Consider the following 27,363-nt stretch of genomic DNA (forward strand, 5'->3'; position numbering starts at 1 on the left):
AGTTTCATACTATAGCCCATTCTTAGACAGTTACAATGCTAGATTATAAGAATACAGAATTTCTGCATTAAACAAACAAAAAACAACCTATTTAACACAATTTCCAAGACATCACTGATCATGTAACTATTTTACAAAGTAATATGTACTAGCTTGCAGTGGAACACATTTTGGGAAACACTGCCATAAGACAGTTATGGTATTCTGTGTCTAAAATACCTTCAGTGGAGTCCTGTCAATTTAAAGATCCAGTTATTTGGCCCAACATATACACATCCCACAGACTAGCCCTGAACTGTCTCTTTAATCTTCCCATGGTACTGACACTCTTAGTTTCATTAAATCTAAACCCTTTAGAATTTGTGGTTTCCATGAGGTCCTAAATAGCAATTCCTTAAATTGCATCTTTCAGTGTTCTAGGTAAAAACATAATTACAATCATGAGTGGAACCAAGGGTTGCAAACAATCAAGTTTTGCAAACAACCAAATAGTTGGCTGTTGTAGAGGCGCACTTTCACCTCAAAACCAATATTTAGTCATCATGAGTTGTTTTATAGCTAAAATAAGTCAATTTGTATGAAAGTATGTCACATGGTACTAAGTAAATATTTATTTAATCTCAATAGTAATCCATTATATTTTGAAATCTGTATTTTCTTTGATCATTACTATTGGTGCTAAAATTAATTAAAAATTATTTATTTTCTCAATGAAATAACTATTAAGTTTTTCTGTTTTTTCTGCCTGAAATCCCAGTGCTACCAAAGTTGTTTAAACTTAATTTATTAGTCATTTAGAGTCCAAAGTATTTTTTCCTGTTTAAGAGACAATCTTATTGATCATATTATTTACTAATATCAGGAAGAAGGGCATACAGCTTGTGGACTTTTAATAGAACACAGATGTATTTAATTATTTTGTGTTTCTATGGAAGTAATTATTCAATAATCACTCAAAGGCATATTATACAGTAGACCAACTAGTGATCAAGCTTTGATCATTCTAGGTGAACTTAATTTACCAAGAATATGGTATTAATGGAAACAGATCAAATAAGAAAATGGGAAGTAGTTCCTAAAAGTGCTGAGGAACTAGAAAGGAGATACTTCAGGCTTAAGCTCTAGAAATACACATATTTTGTAAATTTTTACTTCTAGATATAATTGTAATGGCTATTGCATTAATGACTAAACTTGAATTATTTTAAATTACTTAGGGTTAAAATTCAGCCAAAAAAAGCATTCATATATACATAGACTCATCATGGAAGTAGAAACACTTACAATGGAATTTTATTTTTCTCTAATATAAAATAAGAACTGATTTATTTATTTTAGAAAATGTTTCATCAGTACCTATTATATACTAGTTCTTCTAGAGCACTCACTGGTGGGTAAGAATTAATTTATCAGTTCACAGAGATATAAGAAATCCTTTTATCAGGCCCTAGTTTAGATGGCTTGAAAGAGAAGCCAACAGCTGCAATGTCTGCTCATAAATTTTAAAAGAGAACTGTAAATATAAATTTGTGAATCTTTACCGCACCTATAATTTGAAGGTAGGTGGCAAAAAAAAAAGCAAAACAAAGGCAGGAAATAACTCAAATGTGGCTTTTTGCCATTTCAAATAGAGTAAACTTAAATAAAAATTATAAATGGATGTAGTATACCAATAAAGATCTAGATCATGTTATCACCATAAACATCCCTGAATCACTGATCCTACCCCTCTCTGCTAACTTGATACTGAAGAAATCAGCACTAGGGTAATCCATTTTGAAGCGAGTCTTGCCAAAATCTTCTCTCTGGCTTCTACCTGTAGTATATTATCTTTTCTTCCCTGACATTTTTCTCTTTTGTTCTATTTGCTCCCATCAGCCTGAATTTCTGAATGTTTCATCTTTTCTTGGACATTCCAGTATACAAACATGTCTTCACTTTGGACATAATCTTAGTGGAATTCAACTGTGAGTTGTATAAGTGTAATAAACAGCTTAACTACAATTCTGTAAGGAGGCTGCTTACCTAATCCAGCAGGCTCTTGATGACAACTGCTCATTGGATCCCCTAAACCCCAAATTTGTATATTACCACATATTTTTTAAAAAGTTATTTAATTCAGGATTTAACTATGAGAAATTAAGCAAGAATGGGTGAACCAAGTGTATGGAGTGAGGAGTAAATGAGATAGAATCACTAAACTGACAATTTAAGCAAATACACACATATGCATGCATGCACATGTATTGACTTTCCAGCCCTACAAAGCTGGAGGAGAGGAACCCATTTGTAAAGTCTGTACTCTGAAGTCCATCTTATACACAAATTAATATTTATAAACATCTATTTGATTAAGTTGCTCCAAGTTTCAAAAACCACAGTTTCCATTGCCACACACTGGGGTACACAGTAGTGGGCCAAGAGGGACTTGGAACCATCGTTAAATGTGGTACATCTTTCTAGAGGGTCAGTTTTAATAGAAAATTTTAGAGAACAGCTTGCAATTTATTTGCTTTGTGATTCACTTGAAATTTTTAAAAATCAAAATAGACACAAATTCCTAAGGAACAGAATGCATATTCTCATTAATTTTTATAAAAGTTGAGACTTCAAAAAAATTTTGTGGCAGGCTTAAGGATCACTGTCTCTCCATCTTCTTTGGAAGCATATGTTTAGTCTTTCCCATCATCTGGAAACTTCAGTGAAAATGTTTGAAAAGTGGTGTCCTACTATGCATATTAAATAAAACTGTTCTCTATGAGTTTTTCATAATATATAACAAGGACCTTAAAAATGTGCTCACTCTTTGGTCTATTCATTTCAATTGTTGTTGTGTGCTGCTAACATTGATTGAATGCTTGATCTGGGCCAGGCATTTCTAAACTTTGTACATGTTATTAACTCTTTTAATCTTCACACCAGCCCTGTAAGATACCTAATAATATTTTCATCATAAAGATGAAAAAACTAAGGCACAAGATGAAAAAACTAAGGTTGCCACTACACTCCAGCCTGAGTGACAGAGTGAGATTCCATCTCAAAACAAAACAAAAAAAGGGACCCCAGAAAGCTCTGTCACCTTCTTTCCACCATGTGAGGTTACAAGAAGGTGGCAGTCTGCCACCCAAAAGAGAGTCCTCACCAGAACCCAACCTTGCTGGCACCCTGATCTTGGACTTCCAGCCTCCAGAACTGTCAGAAATAAATTCTTGTTGATTATAAAGTCACTCAGTCTATGGTCCTTTGTTACAGCAATCCAAGCTAAGACAGTCATTATGTACTAAAGTGGGTTAAGGGATGCCATAAAGTAAACAAAAGAGAAGCACTATAGAGCAGTGTCTATACTATGTATGTAAAAACATACCTAATAAAGTATGAATAGGAAATACACAAAAATATTAAGAGCAGTTATTATCAGAAATATTTTCTCATCCTAATGTTTCTGGGGAGAGGACTTCTGCCATGTGAACACTACGACTCTTCTCCTATCCACACTCACTCCTCTTCCCTTTGTCACAGTGAGGTTGGGAGAAAGAATTAGAAATCTTGGTTCAGTGCCTTCCTCTTGCCTCTAATGTGCAAATCAAACAGCTATAGGCCAGCCCTGCCCTTACTCAGCCCTCCTTAAATTCTTGCCTTAGTGCCTGGCTTGCTTCACCCTGGTCCCATGCTAGTAGAAAGGGGGTCTAACTCATCCCCACAGGGGAAGCTGGAGTTGTCCAGCATGGGCCATGACTAAAGGGTGAGTTTAAGCCTGGAGTATAGCATTAGAAAGGCCACCTGGCTGCCCAACAAGAAAATCCCCTTACTCTAATCTAGGTTTCAGCAGTAATAAAGCTGATATTTCTAAGTCACTTTATCTGACTCCTGTGTTTATTTTTCACTTGATTTTAATTCACCAAAAAAGTGAGGGCTGGGAATGTCCTTTTTCAGGGCCCTTTTACTTTTTACCTTTTTCTAGTGTTTAAAAAAAATTCGTGGCCAGGCAAGGTGGTGCCTACCTGTAATCCCAGCACTTTGGGAGGCTGAGGTGGGTGGATCACCTGAGGTCAGAAGTTCAAGACCAGCCTGACTAACATGGTGAAACCCCATTTCTACTAAATACAAAAAATTAGCCAGGCGTGGTGGCACATGCCTATAATCCCAGCTACTTGGGAGGCTGAGACAGGACAATTGCTTGAATCCAGGAGGCGGAGGTTGCAGTGAGCTGAGATCACACCATTGCACCCCAGCCCAGGCAACAAGAGTGAAACTCGGTCTCAAAAAAAAAAAAATAGTATGACATATTTTAAAAAGTTACTTCCATTTTTAAAAATTATCTGTCATATGACATTCAAAATTCTTTAAAATCCAGCCCTATGTTCTTTGCACAAAGCTATCCAGGGCATTTCCTCCACTCACCCTACCCGCTGCTCTCGGTTCATGGAGAACTGGTAGCTGTCCTCGGAAGCCCATGCCCTTCCAGCTCACCCAACCAAGCTCTTCACTCAAGCTTCTTCCCGCTCCTTCCATGTCTCTTGTTGTTTTGCTGAACTCCTATTTATCCTTCAAGACTCATTTCAAAGACCACATTCTCCTCAAACTGGTCATTGCTAGAAGACTACATGGAATGGTTAAATAGACCAGGTTATAACCACTGGGGCAATGAAAGCAAAATAAAAGCTCAGGAATTGTTTTCTTCCTCAGAGACTCCCTTAACTAGTTATAATAACTGATACATTTAGAGGACATTTGAAGTTGAAAAGTCAGGTCTACTGTGGAAAAGCATTACCAATCTGTTGACAGCAGTGGTTCTCAAAGTATGGGCTCTGGTCCATGAGCCTCAGCATCATCTGGTGATACAGTTTGGATATTTGTCCCCTAAAAATCTCATGTGGAAATGTAATCCCCAGTATTAGGGGTGGGACTTAGTGTGAAGTGTTTGGGTCATGGGGGTAGAGCCCTCATGAATGGCTTAGCACCATCCCCTTCATGATAAGTGAGTTCTGGCTGCAAGTTCACCCGAGATTTGGTTGTTTAAAACTGCATGTCACCTCCCTGCTCTCTCTTGCTCCCACTGTCACCTCTGACTCACCTGCTCCTCCTCTGCCTTCCATCATGACTATAAGCTTCCTGAGACCCTCACCAGACACAGATGCTGGCACCATGCTTTCTATACACCCTGCAGAACCACGAGCCAATTAAACCTCTTTTCTTTGTAAATTACCCAGCCTCAGGTATTTCTTTATACAACATCAGAGTGGCCTAATACATCCAGAAACTTGCGAGAAATGGAAAGATCTCAGGTGCCATCCAGACCTATGAGTCAGAACCTTTGGTGGTAAGACCCTGCCAACTGTGGTCAACAAGAGCCCTTCAGGTGATTTTGAGGCATCTTGAGTTTGAGACACATGGGGTTACAGTAAGATGAAAAGAAGAAGTCAAGATGGTAAGGAATGGAATTCATTTTCAGTTGTAAATTTCCTGGTTGAGAGAGAGAAAGTGTTGGAAGGTGAAATATTTTAGTCTGATTAGCAGAAACTATGGATTAGCCACTGCTGTTATGTCAATGCCATGACGACTAAGGACAGCATGTTAACATTCTGGGTGAATCTTCCTGGAAAAGAAAGTGGAGGCCCCTTCTATGTGGATGTTGGGGACCTTTCAGAAGATGAGTGAATATACAACTTGTAGACCATGTCTCATCGGACTCCTGTCTCTGTGCCCACATTTTACCTTACAAATACTTCTAAGTTGTCATTTATTACAGTGTTGTAGTTAGGTATCTCCTTATTAGACAGAGACCTTTTCAAGGGCAAACTCCACACCATTCATCTTTCCATCCCCAGTCCCTGGCACTGGACCTGGCATCATTAGATCTTACACATTATTTGTTGAAAGAATTAATGGAAAAGAGGCATTAGAATCAATGTGAGATCTGCAGTTTCTGCATCTCCCATCTCTCCATCAGGCTTATTGCTCACCCTTAGAGAGAAATTGTTAAATGCTATTCACCAGCTCTCTCATCCTAGTTTGTAAAAAAAATAGTGCCCAAGTTTAAGCACTCCAAAACATTCATTCTTCATATAACATTATCTCCATAATGCTTTGTTTATTCTTGTCTGGGCCTGATCTTCTATCTCTTGGCCAACTTCTATTTCTCTATATCCTGGAGACCAGAAGATGTCTCTAAATTCAATCTGTTCTCTGGATGTTTCCTATACTTCCTTGCCTCCAAGCTCTTCTCTAAACTCATGACTTTCCTTTTAGCCTTCTCAAGGGGTGACTATTTATTATCCTCTAATCATGCATCACAAGGTTGGGAGATGGGGTTGGTGTCCTACCTGCTCCCCATTATCACCCCAGACAATTAGTTCTGCTCCCTTTTATTAAAAACTACCTCTCTGGGGTCCATGCCACTTGGCTATACCAACCCTCCCTCTCCTCTTTGTTGCCATCTACTGTCAGCCTATCCAAGCTCCTTCACCCACTGAAGACTGACAGTTCAGTGTTGTTTCCTACTCAAGATCTGTCTTCATTCCTTGACCTTCACATCTCCAAAACCATCCACTTTTAAAGTCAGACTTTAGCCTGTGCTGTTATCTCTATGTGATCCATGCAATTTAAATATTCCTCCCGTGTAATGAGCCCTCTCCCTCTGTATTAGTACATTCTCACACTGCTGTGAAGAAATACCTGAGACTGGGTAATGTATGAAAAAAAAAGAGGTTTAATTGACTCACATTTCCACATGGCTGGGGAGGACTCAGAAAACTTAGAATCATGGTGGAAGGTACCTCTTCACAGGGCGGCAGGCTGAGCAAAGGGGAAAGCCCTTTATAAAACCATCAGATCTCATGAGAACTCACTCACTATCATGATAACAGTACGGGGAAACTGCCCCCATGATTCAATTATCTCCACCTGGTCCTGCCCTTGACACATGGGGAGTATTACAATTCAAGGTGAAATTTGAGTGGGGACACAGAGCCAAACCATAATCACCCTACATCAGTTACGATTATCAATTACTATTGTTCAACCATTCTTTGGCCTTATTGGAATCCCCAAATCTATTGCCTCTTCAACTTTCTTCAAACCAATTAGCGTCTTTTTTCTTTACTTGTCTTTTATCCATTCTGTTTACTTTCCTGTCTCTGTGTCTTTTAGTAGCAACACTCAAACAAAGCCATCAGCTCCTTCCCAGCCTGCACCTAGGCACATATTTCTGCTGGAGAAAGTCACACTGTGAACTCATAATCACCAATTTCAGTGGGCCATCCACACTGAATAATACAATTACATTTCTCTGGTCAACCTGACCACCCCTACAATAAAATGTTCAAAATGCTTCTACTCTTAAATCTTTGCCCTTCCTCTCCCCTCCTCTTTCCCAGAAAATGACCTTTCTTTCTACTTAACAGATAAAAATCTCAGGTAGGGATGCTGTTAGGGCTGAATTGTGTCCACACCCCCAAATTCTTCTGTTGAAGTCCTAACCCTCATTGTCTCAGAATGTGACTGTATTTGGAAATAGAGCCTTTAAGGAGATAACTAAGATAAAATGAGAAGGTATGGGTGGCCCCAATCCAATATGACGCGTGTCTTTTATAGAAGAAATTAGGATACAGACACCTGGGGAAAAGACCTTGTGAAGACAGTAGGACAGTCATCTGCAAGCCAGGGAGAGGGGCCTCAGGAGAAAATAACCCTGCCAACACATTAATCTTTGATCTTTTAGTCTCCAGAATTGTGAGAAAATAAGTTTCTATTGTTTAAGCCATACATTCGGTGGTATTTGTCACAGTAACCCTAGCAAATTAATATAAATGTCCTCTTCTTCCAACAACCAAGATATAAACCTACCTACACCTTAACCCGTTCTATGTCTCTTTCCTCTATTGTTATTATGTAACAATAGAGGCCTTCCCACTCTTCCTTTTATCCTTGCTTTGGACTTCATCCTGTCCACCTTACCCAGCACCCAAAACTCTTCTCACTAAACCATCCAATATCTCACTCCTCTTTTACAGTCAATCCCCACCCCCACTAGACCTTTCCAATTGCCTTATACATCTGTGAAGAAGGTCTCTCCCATTTAAATATAATAACCTCTTTTAACCTCATGTTTCTCTCCAGGTTCTATTCTATCCTGTCTCATTACAGCCAAACAGAAACAAAAGAAAATAAAAAACCATCTAAGTTTTGTCTTAATTTCCACATCCACCAATCAGAAGTCAATCTATTCCAATTTAGTTCTTATCACGCAACTTGCCAAAAACACCAACGACCTCCCTATCATAAAGACAATACATATCTTCTAGTCTTCATTTTGCCTGACATCTCTGCTGACCACCTACTCTTGGAATGTTCTGCCTCTTGTTTTCGAGGTCCAGTTGCCTCCTGATTATCTTCCTACTTTTCTGGCTGCTGCTTCTCTTCTTTTTTATCTCATTCTCTTCTATCCACCATTCAAATTTGGAGCTCCTCTACATTCTGTCCTGGGTTTTCTTCTCTTCTTCCTCAATAATTATGATCATATTTCTTCTCATATCAAACTTACAATGTTTCCCTGTTGTCCACCATAAGTTATTTAATACCCACCACATTCTCCTCCACCTGTCTTCGGCTTTTTTGTTTCCTTCACATAACACATTTTTTTCTGAATATCCTATGATTTAATGCCTCTATGTCTTTCCTTGGGCTGTTTTTCCTACCTACAAATACGCTTCCACTTTCTCCAACTTCCTTCTGTCTAAATTCTACCCATCTTTTAAGTCTAAACTCAAATATCACCTCCCTGAACTCCTTCTCATCTTTCCATGAGAAGCATTCTCATTCACTATGATTCACTGAAGATTTTGCTTTGAATTCCTTGCTTTCCTTATTACATAATTTTCTGGGTACACACCCACAAAGAGCAGGAGCCCTGTCATTTTATTCTTATCTTAAACAGCACCTTTTAAAATGGCTTACACATAGTATGAGCTAAATGACTACCAACCTCTTCATGTCAGGCCATGGTGGATTTTTTTTCCACTCTGATAATCTATAGTATTTATTTTATGGCAGTTGACCATAGGCAGCCCTTTATTATTATTTTATGGGTTCATGTGTGCTGGCTGCCCCTTACTCAATATGAATGCTTCTCTAGGACAAGATCATATTTCATATTTCTATACACCCTCCACAAGAACACTCTTCATCCAAAGAGCCCTTCTTTTCATAGAGGAGTGCCTGTGATGTGGCTGTTTGTAAATGGTCCATGCAGCATATCCAAATGAATGACTTCATGTTGCAGGCCGAAAGAATGAGGGTTGTGATCAACTCAGTACACCACTGGAGGCTATATGAGTAAGCAGCAAACTGTTTCTCATAAATGCAGAATGTTGGCAAACTGACAAACTGCGTCTGCCAACCGGAAGGACTGCTGAGGGCAGTCACGCCCCAAGCGCGGTGTTTCTTTTGATTAGGTACATCTGAAGCCTGTTAGTAATAATGTGAACCTGTGATCAATTAAGCAGCTGACCAATCATTACCTCCTCCTTCCTGCTCTTGCTAACCAATAAATACAATGGGCTGTGGAAGCTCAGGGGCTGCCTTTGCTCACTAGGAGCAGCAAGCTCTCTTCTTCCCCTGGCCCCTTCCTTTAAAACAGTTTCTTTTGTCTTAAGTTTTCATATCTACGTTCATCCCCCTTCGTTCAGTCTCGTAATGACGGTCTCAAGCAGTAACAGTAGTAACCGTCATAATGACGGTCTCAAGTAGTAATAGTAATAACTGTCGTAGTGACGGTCTCCAGTAGTAAACGTGGCTGTCTGCCACAACTTCACAGCCACATTTGTTGAAGAAGCCATGCTAATTTGCCAAAGAAGTAAAATAATATTAATTAAACCAAAATGGCACTGAACTAAATGTCTTATCAAAAGTTGGTTAAACCAAACTAACTCTCGCTGATATTCCTATCATTTAAAGGCATTTTCACCAGATTTTCTACACAACGCAATTGTCCTTAAAGCTAGGAAGTTCTCAAAATGGAGCAACGCTAAGATCAAAGTAAAGTATTTTAAATAAAAATTATCTTAGGCCAGGCACAGTGGCTCATGCCTGTAATTCCAACACTTTGGAAGGCTTAGGCGGGAGAATCGCTTGAGCCCAGGAGTTTGAGAATACCCTGGGCAACACTGTGAGATGCAGTCTCCACAAAAAAAATTTTTAAATAAAAGCAGCTGGGCATGGTGGCCCTCGCCTGTAGTCCCAGCTTCTCAGGGAGCTGAGGCAGGAGGATCACTTGAGCCCAGGAGGTTGAGGCTGCAGTTAGCTGTGATCATGCCATTGCCCTCCCGTCGAGGTGACAGAGTGAGACCCCATCTACCAAAAAGAAAAAAAAAATATGAGTAAGGCTGTAAGGCTCCCACCTCATTTTTGTCCTACCCTTTCTTCCAATCTTTAACACCTGTTGCAATAACAAGGGAAACTGTCATTGCAAGCTCTGGGCAATGATTTGTCCTGTTGGTGCCTTAAGTAACTGATCTTTTTTGTTTGTTTGTTTTTCATGTGGTTATAAAACTGAAAATTAGTCACAGTGGGAGAACATTTAAAGTAGAAAAAAAAGAGTGGGCAGAAGTCAAGGAATGCAAATATCTGAGAAACACTACATAAGAGGAACTTTCTATAGAATTAGGCCAGATACTACAAATTTGCCTCTGGGGAAATTTCCAGGTCACACCGAGAACATCCAAACCTACTGGAACCTAAGATAAGAACCAGGCAAAGCTTCACCAATATAACATACTTTATTTTGTAACCTGGGCATAAAAAGTACATTAAAGAGAGATAAGAAGAACTAAAATATAAAATGCTGTGAAGGAAATAGGTATGATTTAAATGTTAAAGAATTCTAATTGTAGGTATATGTGTGTTTTATATATATATGTGTGTGTATAAAAATCTATATAGAGTTCTAGTATCTTCTGGCTTTACTGTGAATGAATGAAGCAGTGTTTTTAATTTTTTTTGTTGCTAATCTATCCAAAAAAAAGAATTTACACTGTGGTTTAATAAGTTAGCAGTATGATCAAGTCCATGACACTCCTGCAAAGATAATGCAAATTATTCAGGGATACAAAAATAGAAAACTGTGCTTTGATGTCAGAGTGATTCAGATTCAAATCTCACCTCCTCTGTTTACTGGTTGTATGATCTTGGCCAAATGATTAATTTCTCTGAGACTTAGTTTTTCATCTGTTTAAGAGGGATGCTTCATTAACTAATTATCTCTCATATTGTTATACGATTAAATAAGGTAATTTTATAAAATGCCTGGTGCATATGGTATTATCTATACATAATAAATGGATGGCTGGGCGTGGTGGCTCATGCCTGTAACACTTTGGGAGACTGAGGTGGGTGGATCAATTGAGGTCAAGAGTTTGAGACCATCCTGGCCAACATGGCAAAACTCCGTCTCTACTAAAAACACACAAAAAATTAGCCAGACCTGGTGATATGCTCCTGTAATTCTAGCTACTCAGGAGGCTGAGGCATGAGAATTGTTTGAACCCAGGAGGTGGAGGTAGCAGTGAGCCAAGATCCTGCCACTGCACTCCAAAGGAGTGAGACTCTGTCTCAAAATAAATAAATAAGATAAATAAATAAAAAATAAAAATAAATAGAAGATATTTTGTTATTAGTGAAGAGAAACAGAGGTTATAATTCCATATGAATGCCATACAATATTACAATTACTGGAAAACAAAAATCGGTCAAATGTTTAATTTGCATGAGGCAAAATTAGGCTGACTACATTTTTTACTAAATTGCTTAATTTTTATAGAATTCAATGGATTTTGTTTTGGCTTTGAATAGAAAGTTTCTGTGTTAAACTCAGCCTGATTATGTTAATATCAGCCTGATTATAAATGCATCAAAAACACGTCTCATATTTTATTGCTTCATAAGAGAAGCTTAGTAACTGTTAGTTGATCTTAATTGAACTATTCTCAATGTCAGGATAATACCTAAAATTCATGGTCCTAGGGAAATTGCTAAACTATTATTGAGTCAAACAATTTAGCAATAAATATATACTTAGTTCTCAGAGGTTGTGTGGCATTTTGCCAGGCATTTCTGAGAGCTATTAAAGAAAAGTTACAGTTTCAGCATCCAAGGGGCTTAAAATTCTTTTAACCACCTTTTTGAGTTATAATTGTCATACTGTAACTTGAACGTATTTAAAAAGCAAAATTTGATAAGTTTTGACACATATATACACCTGTGAAACCATCTCTAACATCAAGAAAATGAACATATGATTTACCACCCAAAGTTTTTCCTCCTGTCCCTTTATAATTCCTCTATCCTGTACTACTCTTTATATGGACATATGCTTTCATTTATCTTGAGTGAATACCTAGGAGTAGAATAGCTGGATCATAAGATAGGTGTTATTTAACCTTTAAAGAAGCCACCAAACTGTTTTTCCAAACTGGTTGTACCATTTTGCATTCCCAGGAGCAGCATACGAGAGCTCCAGTTCTTCTGTATCCTCCTCAACACTTGGTATGGTCACTCTTTTTAATTCTGATATATAGTTGTATCTCATTTTGATTTTAATTTTCATTTCAAGGGGCTTAAATTTTGATGATCAGATAAAAACTTGTCATGAACACAAATATATGGAAACACATAAACTAATTACGAGTGATCGTTAAGGAGGTTGAGTCAAATATACTTTAGAGTATAGGAAGTCATCACAGGAGGAGGAGAAAAAAGATAGTGAACATTCATATAAAGGAAAGGAAAAAACAGTAATGGAAAACAGGGGGGAAGAGATTCTTATTTTTAGTACATTAAAGCTATCCCTCGGTCTAGAAGTCGCCAGAAATAGTGATAAGCTGGAATAAAAGATGGAAAGAAAGTAAAAATAGATACAAACGAAATGTGAGATAAACTCTGAAGTCAGGACCTGTAACTTGAAAAGCCGCTTGAAAACTGGGCAGAACTGTCGTGTTTCCAGCAATATAGAGAAGGTGTGCAGTGCAGTGGGGCAGGCACAGCCCTGAGTTGTAGGCCGAGTTTTACTTCTAAATTCACATACAGTGTGCTCCAGTAGGTCACTTGATTTTTCTATTCTTTGGTTGCTTCATTTATAAAATAAAATAACCATCTTGAAAGAGAAATTTCAAAGTCTCCTCCAAACCCAAATTTCTATGTATATTAAGGTTTGGTGTATTTACAGGAAATTGACACACTTAATCAATTTCTTTAATATATCTGGAATCAGATTTTTTTAAACCTGCTATACAGTTTTGAGTTATAGACAAAGTTATGTAGAGGGCAAATGTGTCCCCGAAATTCATCAGGAAAGAAATGATTGCGCACATCTGCTTCGTGAAGTTTCAATGTAGACATCACACTTCACTTTACAAGAAATAGTTATTTTCTGCTTTTCTCTTCTTGGCTGTTTATTTCTAATTATAGGTAATGAAGCTACATACTGAGTTCTGAGTGATTTACCTGGTTATGCAAATATAAATGTCTAACATATGTTTATCAACTCTGAATGTCAAAGCAGAAAGAAAGATACAGTTCTAACCATGGCTGTGGATTTATTCATGTAATATTAATCAGGGCCAAACTATAGTCCAGACAGGCATTGTTCTAGGCACTGAAGATACAGCAGGGAATAGAACACAGTCTCTGCCTTCATGTAACATATGTCCTAGTGGCAGGAGACACAGTCAACAAATACATGAATAGTTCCATGAATTATACATCCAGGTGCCGATAACTATTGGAAAAAAAAAGAATGATAGATGGTATGGGGTGAATGGAGAAGAGGGAGGTCAGGCCTGATATTTGATCAGAACCTTAAAGAAATGGGATAGAGAGGTATTTAGATACTGGTGGCAAAGCTATACATATACATATGTGTGTTATTTCTACAGATTCAATTTTTCCCGTTATAAAATTTGATTTCAATTGTACATTTTTGTAAATAACAATGTCTCCTAGGGAAGACTAATAAGTTATTTACTTCAAAAATTCATTAAATGTCTGTTTTCTAGAAGCTTGAAATCTAACTAAAACAACAGGGTACATATGGAAAACTTAATGCACCTGCCATGTGAAAGTTCACTTTATACTGAATGTTCAGAATTTCCATAGGAATGGGATTTGAGTTTAGCAAGATTTCAATATGTAGGGATTGTGGAACCAGAGTCTTCTCCAGGAGAAGACTGGAATTAATGTTAAGAATATAGATGGGAAAAGGTTAAAGCCATTCACAGTACTATAGCTGAGAACTCCCTGACTATGAAATCTGGGTAAAATTGCCATGAATCCCTTTTTATTTTATGTCCAATAGCACCCAAAGCTCTCTCCTGCCTCTTATGTCTCTTGGGCCTTGTCTCTGCACAATGCCTCTGTCCTACGCTAGGAAGAACCCAACTTAGAACTGAGCCTCTCGTTTAGCTCCACAACAACCCTCATTCATACCACGCCTTTTGTGGATAAGCAGATTTTCCTATAAATTGGGTGACGAAGTGTGGAGAGGGTCACACAGTTCCCTGAATAGCCTTCCCCCAACTTGACAGCTTTATCTTACCTCCCTTGTGTTCATCTCTGTCCATCTCTGCTGTTCCCTTCTGCTCCCCACCCCCTATTGAACCAAGAGTGTCATTTTCTCTGCATTGTGCTTGGCAGCTTCCCAATCCCCTGAGACCTGGATGCCAGCTGACACCCCAGCCATTGGGGAACCCACTTTTTGCCCTAAACCCATATTGAAACATCTCCCCAGTATTGACATTTTCCTCTGTAGGAAGAATGTTGGTGCTGGTTGTTAAGATAATACTGTTAGCTCATTATAAGTTTGCTTGGTGCTGCAAAAGGTGATCTAAGAGGACACTAAATTGGTTCAGGATGAAGAGGGTAAAGTATAAACAATATTTGCTTGAGGCCAGGTGTCTCTAACCAATAGGATCATCTGTCCTGCCTACAGGCCTCCAAGCTTGCTATTGCCACACCCCTCTCTCTCAGCATGAGCTAGGTGAAGGATAGAGAACTCAGAACTGTCGCTGCCAGCGCAGCTCTCCATGTCACCCACTCCCTTGCTCCTCATGGAAAAGCATATGATTTTAACTTTTCAAAGTGTTCAGGGGTCAATTAATCTAAAGCAGGTCTTGGAGGACAAATATTAGAAAATAGCTCTGGAATGTGAAAGCTTGCCAAAGAGAAAAGGAAAGTTTTGGTGGAAGTCCAAACTGAGTCCAAGGCCTGGGGAAAAATAAGCACATCGTGGATGTCTAGGTGGCCAGAGATTTAAACAGATGGAAAACAGCCTTCAAAAGTAGGAGACTCTGAGAAATGAAAAGGTTGAGGGAGAGAAATATCATCACTAATGAACTAAGGTTAAGAAATGGAAACATGTCAATGGAAACTGGTGTTCAAGGTAGGTACTGAATAACCAAAAAACACATCTGGAATCAGCTTCTTGGAGACCTCAGGTCGGATTTCACAGTTAATAGCTCAATGTCTTCCTGGGCCAAACAGCAGTATGACTAAGAAACCCAGCGTTGGCCGGGCGCGGTGGCTAATGCCTGTAATCCCAGCACTTTGGGAGGCCGAGGCGGGTGGATCACGAGGTCAGGAGATCGAGACCATCCTAGCTAACACGGTGAAACCCCATCTCTACTAAAAACACAAAAAATTAGCCGGGCGTGGTGTTGGGCACCTGTAGTCCCAGCTACTCAGGAGGCTGAGGCAGGAGAATGGCATGAACCCAGGAGGCAGAGCTTGCAGTGAGCCCAGATCGTGCCACTGCACTCCAGCCTGGGCAACAGAGTGAGACTCACTCTCAAAAAAAAAAAAAAAAAGAAAAGAAAAGAAAAGAAAAAGAAAGAAACCCAGCATTTGGAGTCATACAACACTGGATTCAAATCCCAGATCTTCTGCTTACTAGCTAAATAACCTAGAGTTAATATCTCTCTAAGACTCAGTTTCTCTATCTGAAAAAGGGAGGTGATAATATAACCTACCTGGCTATAAGGATTCGTTGAGGTTAAAAAGTGTTAGAGTCGGCTGGGCACGGTGGCTGACACCTGTAATCCCAGCACTTTGGGAGGCCGAGGCAGGCAGATCACGAAGTCAGGAGATCAAGGCCATCCTGGCCAACGTGGTGAAACCCTGCCTCTACTAAAAATACAAAAATTAGCTGGGCGTGGTGTCATGGGCCTGTAGTCCCAGCTACTCGGGAGGCTGAGGCAGGAGCATCACCTGAACCCGGAAGGTGGAGGTGGCAGTGAGCTAAGAAAGTGCCACTGCACTCCAGCCTGGCGACAGAAAGAGACTCCATCTCAAAAAAAAAAAAAAAAAAAAAAAAGTGTTAGAGTCATTTTTGACTACTCTGTCACACACACTTCTAGCTAACCCTAATGCTCTGTTAGCTCATTTTAAGTTTGCTTGACACTGCAAAGGGTGATATAAGAGGATAGAATATCTATCCAGTAACTGACCAGTTCTCACCAACTCCACTGTTGGTTACTATTTAGTCTGAATCCTGAGTTTCACTCACCTGCATTATTATATAGCAGCACCTGAATTATTATCTTGCTTCCACTTCTTGTCCTTCTAGCTAGTGATCCTTTTTTTTTTTTTTTTGAGACGGAGTCTTGCTCTGTTGCCTAGGCTGGAGTGCAGTGGCGCGATCTCGGCTCACTGCAAGCTCCGCCTCCCGGGTTCACGCCATTCTCCTACTTCAGCCTCCCAAGTAGCTGGGATTACAGGCGCGTGCCACCACGCCCAGCTAATTTTTTTTTGTATTTTTAGTAGAGACGCGGTTTCACCATGTTAGCCAGGATGGTCTCGATCTCCTGACCTCGTGATCCACCCGCCTCGGCCTCCCAAAGTGCTGGGATTACAGGCGTGAGCCACCATGCCTGGCGCTAGTGATCCTTTTTTTAAAAAAAGTCAGCAGTAACACTGCTCTGCTCAAAATCCTGCAATGGCTTTCCATTTCACTCTGAGTAAAAGCCAAAGTCCTTATAATGGTCAAAGGCCCTATAGGATCCCCTCCCCACGCCCCCACACCCAGCCACACTGACCTCTTTACTGTTCCTCGAAGTCAACAAGCATTCTTGACTCAGGACCTTTATGTTGATTGCTTCTGCTGGTCAACCTGTTCTTCCTCCAGGTATTCCCACAGTTTACTTGCTCAAGGACTTTATCTCTTTGCTCAAATATCACCTTCTCAGTGAGGTCCACACTGTCCAAATTAAGGTTTCAGCCTCTCTCTCCTCATACACACAATCTTCCTACTTTCCCTGGTCTCTTTTTTCATAACATTTATCACCTTCCTACATGCTATGTAATTTACTTATTTATTATGTTTATTGTTTACTGTCTTTTCACACCCACAAGTATATAAGTTCCACAAGGCAAGACTTTGGGTCTGTTTTATTCATTGATATATTCTAAATACAAAGGCACACAGGAGGCACTTTACAAATGTTTACTGAATGAATGCATAATGATGCATAAAATACACTTGGCAAATTAATATATAGCAAGCACTTAATGTTAGTCTCAAAAAAAATAGGGAGTATAGCTTTGATATTGATACAGGAATGACTGCTGGCATATGTTATAAAATCAGAGATAACGCTGGACCTGAAGATAGGCATTAAACAGGACCAGCATCTGGGCATTCAGCAACAAAAAGCCAGGCAGCCTACACACAGACCGACTTCAGGTAGCATGCTGAATTTTATTTCATTAAGTCTGTCCTTCCTTATTATTTGTATTTTTCCTTTAAATTACTTCAACTTATTTAACCTTTCTTAAAAGACACAGCCTTTAATCTTTTACCCTTATTATTCCTCTTTGAGCCCTGTGAAGTTAGTTCTCTCACAGTCCTTGTAAATAAATGTGAAGCTTATAGACAAATACTGGAAACAACCCAATAAAAATAATTCTCCTCGAACAGGCAGGCTATTGCGAACAAAAGCCTTTGTCACACACTGACAAAGAATATGAATAAGAGCATAGAGCAGTCCTCTTTGTGTAGATGACAAGGTTACCTTAGGAAGGTGTGGTCCTGGTTTCTATCTTTTGGAATCGTCAGTCCCTTTGGCTGGAAAAGGATTGAGAAGAGGGCACATTTCTTGGGATCTATAGTTGTAACAATATTGTGTGACAAATGCTACAATCAGATTCCCCCAAAAATGGCTTTCCTGAGAGTGTCTGCTCATCGGTGATTTCACAGAATATTAACAAATTCTCCTAAGGGAAATAAAGGAGGAGGGTAGTTCATCAGTTCAGTTTAATTTAATAAACTGTATAACCCACTTTAAACAGATTTCTTTGCTGCAAGGTTTTTAGAGATTTCATCTGCCAACATGCAACTGTGAATATTCAAGAGGATGGCATAATATCCATGCAGCTTTTCATAAACTCCCTAGGTCAAGGAAGGCTTTTTGAAATGGGTTCCTTGAGAGACCTATTTCATTTATTCAATGAACATTTATTGAACAACTACTATGTGCACACATTGCAAGCACCCAGGATTCAGTGGTATACAGGACACACACAGTCCTTGTCCTCATGGGTCTTAACAGTCTAGTAGAAAAAACACACATTAAACTCCTACTTGAAATTTGATGAATATAATGAAAGGGAAAATATAGCTTCCATAAGAACAATTAAGAGAATACTGCTTAGTAAGATGTACTTTGGAAAAGGCTGATGTAATTGTTTTCATAAATAAATTTTATCTTTAAGTGGTTAATCACAAACTATTTATAATTTACTATGTACATAACACTGTGCTAGTAATATATGGAAAATACAGAGGTATAAGACATGAACCTTGCTTTAAAAGAACTTCTCTAATTGAGAAGAAAGCCAAAAACAAAAGAAAACGAAATAAACAATGCAAGCCAGAATAAAATAACATGTAAGTTTGAATAGTTTAGATACCCATGAAAATGGTACCTATCTTTCCAAGACTAAAGTCTCAGAGCTTCTGGGCAGCCTTCTCCCAACTCTACATCCACATTGCAACTTAGGCCCATTTTTCCAGTACCTGTCACACACTGACCTATAAAAAAGTTATTTGTGTGCATCTCTTATCTACCAAACTAAACAGTCAACTTTGTGGTACAGGCACTGGATCTTTTACATCTTTGTACTCCTCACAGCACATGGTCATTTGCAGGAGCCAGAAAAGTATAATGGTTAAGATAAAAAACTCTAAAGGCATACCAGCTGGTTAAATCCTGGCTCTGACATCGACTAACTGTATGACTTTGGGTACATTTCTTAATCCTTCAGATCTCAATATTTTCTTTGTAAAATGGAGATAATAATACCCATATTTACCTAAATCATGCTATTGTTTTAGCAGAGATGATACATATAAAACAATTTAGTGCCTTACATGGTAGGAACTCAGTAATAAAAGATATCATTACTATGACTGTTGTTGCTACAGTAAGTACACGTGCTATACAGATTGTTGAGAAAAGGTGGAAGGAAGTCAGGCACCAGAGGACATGGCCCATCACCTCACCTGTCTTTCACAAAGCTCCAGTACAAATGAAGATGAAAGAGGTTTGAAAAGATCTCCTGGGTCAGACTAACTGCTTACAGAGAGAGGCCAAAGGGCAGCAAGATGAGGTGAGTTATGCTGAACAGGCATGGAGAAGCCTGATGATGGGGTGGAGAGAACTTGAAATATGAGCTAAAATGTTCATATTTGATTGAAAGACAATGGATAAAACTAAAGACCAATGTGGAAGAAATTGTTTTCAAGAAAGTTTACCTTGCCAACCATGATCAACAGGAACTAGGTGGAATGAACTACGGCCTAAGAGACCAGTAAGTGACAGCCAAGTAAAGTAATACAGTTGTCATGTCTAACACAGAGCCTTTCACTCTTTGCTGCACTAATGATAATCTTTTAAGTCAACAAAGACCTAAATAAATAGTTAGAAGGGAAAGTACAATGTTATATTCAAAGTTGGTTAGTTGGCATGAACTGAAATGCATAGGCCACAATTCTGAGAGATGAATTCTCAGGATGGCATGCAGCCCACTGTTATAAATAAAGTTTCCATGCGGCAAAAAAAAATAGCACTTGAATATAAAATTTTCTTTTTAATTCTCAGCAAGGCAAGGTACCTCTATAGAAGGGTGCACCCTTACAGATGGAGCAATGGTGAGCGCACACTTGGACAAGGGAGGGGAAGGGGTTCTTATCCCTGACGCAAGCGGCCCCTGCTGCTGTGTTGTTCCCCTATTGGCTAGGGTTATACCGCAGCGTCTAAACTAATTCTCATTGGCTAATTGAAAGAAAGTGACAGGGTGAACGGTTTGGCAGGAAAAAATGGTTATGCAGGGTAAGGAATGAGTCAGGGCAGACCAGGTAGCCGGTAATGGGAATGAGTCAGGGTGGAGCAGGTGATTGAAATGAGTCAGGGTGGAGCAGGTGATCGAAAAAGGTTGCTTTATGAGGAAGTGAAGTTTAAAAGTAGAAGGCAAAGAATTGAACATACTGACATATTGATTCTTTGTAAAGAAATTTAGAACTCATATCTAACACCACCATGAACCACCAAATACTTCCTCATGAAATTAGACTTTTCCTTAAGAAAATATCAGTTTTGTCACATAGTTTATTTAGTCACCAAACATGGAGATCACTCACACAGTGTGGCATTTTAGCAATGGAACTTGTAGAATTGAATACATTATATGAAAATCAGATGAGAAAAAAGTTAAATCTTCTTCAGGAGCCTCTGGGAAGATTACTCAGATTTCTCTAAAAAAAAATTAACAAGCCACTTTCAAGTTTATTTTACAAAGAAAAAGTAAATACTGAAAATATCTAAATGAGAACATAATGATACAATGAGCCATTTTAAAAGATCTGTTTTACCTTCCTGAAATAATAAAATACTCACTATTATCTTTTTTGTGCTAATGACTTTCTGGATCAAGACAGAAATTTGTAGGTGCAAGGTTTGATTATTTTTTTTCAAATACTAGGATTAAAGTCATGAAGACATTCTATCCCTTTCCCTTCTCTTTCTGCTCCATGCACTGACCTGGGGAGAGTTGTTCTTGAAGATCCTAGTTAGAATTCTGGGTGCATTTTCCCATAGAAATAATGCTATAAATGAATATGTATACTTGAAATATTATTGCTTCTATATACTAGGTGTTTAGTTTCCAGCCTAAGACCACAAAAACTAGTTCAACCATAATATACCTTGTATATTGCAAATTAATTTTTGACATATAATCCGTTCATAATTTTAGGACTCTGAACATTTAAAAATTAGACCGTCAACTACATGTAAACAATTCCTGTTAGATGAGCAAGTGATTTATAGTAACAAAATTTACACCTGAACTCCTCTTGCATGACAGATTTCTAAATTCATAGAGTCACAGGATGCCAGAGCTGGAAGTATCTTCAGAATCACTCAAACCACCTCCTCATTTTACATATAAGGAAACTGAGGCCAGGACGTGCACAGTGGCTCATCATGCCTGTAATCCCAGCACTTTAAGAGGCCAAGGCAGGTGGATCACAAGGTCAGGAGTCCGAGACCAGCCTGGCCTACATAGTGAAACCCCATCTCTACTAAGAATAGAAAAATTAGCTGGGCATGGTGGTGCATGCCTGTAGTCCCAGCTACTTGAGAGGCTGAGGCAGGAGAATCGCTTGAACATGGGAGGCAGAGGTTGCAGTGAGCCGAGATCTCATCACTGCGCTCCAGCTTGGGCAACAGAGTGAGACTTCGTCTCAAAAAAAGAAAAAAGAAACTGAAGCCAATGAGGGGAAAGCATTTCTGCACTCAGGTAGTTAGGAGGCAAGCTAGGACTTGAAAACAGTTACCGTAGATTCTATTTTCAGCTGAGAAAATGCCATTCATCTACTTACTTATTTGTTCTTCATCATATATTGAAGAAACATTTGCTATGTACCTTCAGTGTGCAAAATCTTCTGCTAGCTGCTGAGAAAATTCAAAGAACACAAATTGGCATTTGCTCTTAACTAACTAAAATCTAATTGTGCATAAAGAAAGAGAAAATTGGAAAATTAAGTTGCTGCACAAGAGTTACATAAACATAAAAGTTATGTCAGCATATATAATTAAATGAATTGAGTTATTCAGAGAATGTGGATAATATGTTAGGATTTCAGAGGTTGGAGACATCAGAGTGAATTTGAGGGATCAGGAAAGCCTTCATCAAAAACAGAATTTAGACCCACTCACCCATCAGTTCTTTCAGTAGATACTTACTGAAGACCCGTTATTTTCCATATGCTATACCAAACCCTAGGAAAATAAGGATGAAAGACATTGCCCTTGACCTTCAAAGTTAACAATCTAATGGAAAGACAAAGATAAGAGGGCAAGAGGCAACATGAAGTAGAAGATCAGCATGTTTGGAGATGATAGTATTTTAGATATGAATAGAGGCAGGACTGGGATTAGTTGCAAAATTCAAGGAAGCACTCCCTCTCTAGTCCTTGCAAGTATAGAGTTGGCACTTGTCCAGACCTGAAAGGGAGTGCTTCCTTAAATCTTGCGTAGGCACCTCGAGGCCTCCCCCAGTCCTATTTAGCTGCCATCCAAAGTAGCAGGATTGTATGAACAACAACAAATCAAAAATTTCAGAATAGGGCCTGAATAAAACCTCCTGCTCTGTAGGTCATCTTGAGTAAGTTTTTCCATCCCTCTGGGCGGCAGTTTCCTCATCTGCAAAATGAAGGGCTTAACTTAGATGAGTGCTTTTCAGACTGTGACAAGCATAGCATTTTGAGTCTTCAGAAAAAGCTCAGTTAAGGAGGGGCTGAGTGGGTAGATCTCTAGATCCCCCACCCTTCCTTTAACCAAGCTAGCCACCATTTATTGGTTAAATAATCATTTACAATGATGCTTATGTATTTAAGAAAACAGTTTCACTGATTTTTTTAAACATCAGTTTGGGCCAGATGCAGTGGTTCACACCTATAATCCCAGCACTTTGGGAGGCCAAGATGGGCAGACCACCTCAGCCCAGGCTGGGCAACATGGCAAGATCCTGTCTCTACAAAAAATAAAAATAAAAATTAGCTAGATATGGTGATGTGTGCCTGTAGTCCCAACTACTTGGGAAGCTGAGGTGGGAGGATTACTTGAGCCCAGGAGGTTGAGGCTGCAGTGAGCCGAGATCTTGTCACTGTACTCTAGCCTGGGCAACAGAGTGAGACCCCCATCTCAAGAAAAAAAAAATACAAACATCAGTTTGAAAAATCAACCATCAAGTTGATCTGAGATGATCCCTAATACCTTTGTCCTTTTGTCTTTTTATGAGGAACCTGGTTTCTGCCAAGGACCAGTGAGGATAGTTATAACTGTAGTTTAAATGACTGGTAGTACAAACTGAGTGGTCTCCAAGGGCATTGAACTCTTGTAAGTCTTGTGATTGTGTACCCAAGGCTGTTTCCCACGTGAAGTGCTGAATGAGTCTTGGTGAGTTGGGTGGAGAACAAGAAAGGACAGGCAGACTGATATGGCTTGGCTGTGTCCCCGCTCAAATCTCATCTTGAATTTTAGTTCCCATAATCCCCACATGTTGTGGGAGGGACTTGATGGGATGTAATGGAATCATATGGGCGGTTACCTCCATGCCATTCTTGTGATAGTGAGTGAGTCCTCTTGAGATCTGATGGTTTTATAAGGGGCTTTTCCCCCTTTGCTTGGCACTTCTCCTTCCTGCTGCCACGCAAAGAAGGACGTGTTTGCTTCCCCTTCCACCATGATTGTAAGCTTCCTGAGATCTCCCCAGCCCTGTGGAACTGTGAGTCAGTTAAGCCTCTTTCCTTTGTAAATTACGCAGTCTCAAGCAGTTCTTTATAGCAGCGTGAGAATGGACTAATACACAGACTGAAAAACTAGATCAATCTGATGTTAATCTAGGGGTGCAATGGGAGTTAACAATCTGTGAGTCTGTTGACACTCTGGAGTTGAAACCAAAAAGCACTAATGCAATCAAATTTCCTACCTATAAAATGATGCCTCATTAATGTCATAGTACTTTCTATCTCTCCTACAGAAATACCACTTAGTCAATGACTGGTTACAAGGTGACACACCCGTGGTGCTTGCTGAGCAAATCTTAAGCTAACTTTGTGATTAATGGCTAAATATATTATTTGCTCCATTTTAAGAAGCAAGTTACTGATCTCTAAATATCCATGAGTCTTTATAAGAATTCTGAAGTAATAATCAAAAAAAGAGGTATAGGGCTGGGCACAGTGGCTCACGCCTATAATCCCAGCACTTTGGGAGGTCAAGATGGGGAGATTACCTGAGGTCAGGAGTTTGAGATGAGCCTGGCCAACATGGTGAAACCCTGTCTCTACTAAAAATACAAAAGTTAGCCAGACGTGGTGGCACACGCTTGTAATCCCAGCTACTCGGGAGGCTGAGGCAGGAGAATTGCTTGAGCCCGGGAGATGGAATGGATGTTGCAGTGAGCCAAGATTGTGCCACTGCACTCCAGCCTGGCCGACAGAATGAGACTGTGTCTCCAAAATAAAAAAAAAAAAAAGAGGTGTAGTTAAAACAATGGATAAGAAAACGTGCAGCAGTCTGGTTTGTGTCTATAAAGTGGCAGTTATTTAAGTGGTTATTCAGAATCTGAATAAAAAAGCATAGTCATAATCCCGTTGATTAAAATAAAAGTGAACAATCTCATGCTCCAAATGGTAAATACGAGGAATGACTTTTAGTTTTAAGAACACAGGAGGCAAAGTTTCTTTCATAATGAACCTCAGCACTATGCCCAAACTGGGAGAGGTGCCTCAAAAGCAGAATGAAGAAAAACTCCTGGAGAGTTCACTTGGAATATACCTACTTCATGTCAGCACTTTAAAGGCATCATCTCACTTAATAAAACAACCTAAGCTGGTCAGTGTTAGTCTTATTTGCAGATGAGTAAACTGAGTCTCAGAGAGATTAAGTAAATTTCCCAAGTCATAAAGATAATCACAGATGACAGAATTGGTCTTCAAACCCGGGTCTAATTCCAAAGAAAGTGATTTCCAGTATATCCTAGAAATGTGATAGAAAGAGTATTAAAAAATATAATCATTTTCAAGATTAGCCCTGTGTGTGAGAGTCATAAGTCACAAGAAAATATATGTTCGGGCTGGGTCCGGTGGCTTATGCCTGTAATCCCAGCACTTTGGGAGGCTGAGGCGGATGGATCACAAGGTCAGGAGTTTGAGACTAGCCTGACCAACATGGTAAAACCCCGTCTCTACTAAAAATATAAAAATTAGCCAGGCGTGGTGGCACACACCTGTAATCCCAGCTACTCAGGAGGCTGAGGCAGGAGAATCGCTTGAACCTGGGAGGCAGAAGTTGCAGTGAGCCAAGATCATGCCAGTGCACTCCAGCCTGGGCAACACAGTGAGACTCTGTTTCAAAAAAAAGAAAACACATGTTCACCACTGTATACCCCAGCACCTAGCATAAAGTTCAATCAACAAATACCAAATATCAGATGAAAGTTGAGGAGATGGAGATACAGTTGCATATACCACTACAAGTTCATTGAAATGAGATTTTAAAGTACACATATACCCATCATATGTATATGAAGGAAAGATGTATGCCTTTTGCTGAATAATGGCCATATTCATAAAGCTCTGCTTTCATTCCGGAGCCAGCTTTACTCATGGACTGAGTAGACAATCCCTGTGGGGATTGCTTCTATCCCAGTGAGTCTCCTGATGCAGTAAAGGCTTCCCACCTACAAAATCTAAAACACCCATCATGACACTTGCTTGTTTCCAGTGAATTTAAATATAATTGTAACAGGAAATTAGAATGAGATTATTTTATCTTATTTATTTTGAGACGGAGTTTTGTTCTTGTTGCCCAGGCTGGAGTGCAGTGGCATGATCTCAGCTCACAGCAACCTCCGCCTCCCGGGGTCAAGTGAGTCTCCTGCCTCAGCCTTCCCAAGTAGCTGAGATGATAGGCACCCGCCACCACACCCAGCTAATTTTTGTATTTTTAGTAGAGACAGGGGTTTTGCCATTTTGGCCAGGCTGGTCTTGAACTCCTGACCTCAAATGATCCACCCGCCTTGGCCTCCCGAAGTGCTAGGATTACAGGCGTGAGCCACTGCACCTGGCCAGAATGAGATTTTTTTTTTTTTTTTTTTTGAGAGGGTGTCTCGCTCTGGCACCAGACTGCAGAGTGCAGTGGCACAATCTCAGCTCCCGCCTCGACCTGTCAAAGTGCTGGGATTACAGGCATGAGCCACTGCACCCGGCCGAGATTATTTTTAACTCAGTTTTGAGTGAGGCAATAGTCATAGTACCAAAGCAAGAGAGAGATGACTCCCTACATCCTTGCAACCATATGTAGATTTACAAAGAAATAGAATGGAGAAATGTTCCACAACCCTTGATCTCCTTAACTAAATGAAATCATCCAAAGGGTTTAGAGTGTGGACATGAGTTGAATTAATAAACAGATTACTTTGGAAAGGTCTGACTGACCCTTCCACCTTGGATGACAGGTGCAAACTTCTATCCACAAGCTTTTAGACATGACCACTCAAATAACTGTGCTCCCTAAATTTGAAGACACAGAGTACCCTTGTCTGACTCACATGTGAGAAAGCTTAAAGCGGTACTGGATAGAGGTCTGATTCCCAGCTAGGAAATCTAGACAGTGAAAGAAAGGGCTAATCACTTACTGAGGGGGTACTGAGAGGCTCTTCCTGTAGGATCACCCCACATTCCAAGAGTTTTGTGGGGCAAAGATTAGGCATTTCCAAGGACCAGTGGCTTAGGTTGTCATCTTGGCTGTTGCCCAGTAGGACCATCTAGAGTGAGCTGAGATCATTTTAGGAAAAAGCTGAGAGGAACCACCTGGTTGCCCAGGGACTGATGAAGAAATTCAACAAATTTTTATCTGTGCAGATCAAGGAAGCTACATGAGAGAAGGGCCTAGCAGAGATGCTGTCAGCATTAACTGTCAGCCCTGTATAGAGAATATGAAGCCACGGAGGCAAGCAAGCCCTGGCCAAACACCTTACCTCTCTCCATATACCCCATTCCGCTTTGATGCTGATGGGATCCAAAATCACAACTCATCTGGTGAGCGTAAGGGCAGTTGAGCAGAACCACACTCCCTGTTCCCAGTGCAGACTTCCATCCTGAGGCAGGCCTCCGCTGGAAGAGGAGAATCCAGAATTTTGAAAATTAAATGATATTGGACATTCTAGTTACTAAATTGAAACTGTGTGTACCAAAAGTGACTAGGGGGCTCTTTGTTTTCTTTCTGGTTACTTTCTGTAGAAAGTGACCAG

This window comes from Pan paniscus, chromosome 10, assembly GCF_029289425.2.
Source record: "Pan paniscus chromosome 10, NHGRI_mPanPan1-v2.0_pri, whole genome shotgun sequence".
In the NCBI taxonomy this organism is placed as follows: domain Eukaryota; kingdom Metazoa; phylum Chordata; class Mammalia; order Primates; family Hominidae; genus Pan; species Pan paniscus.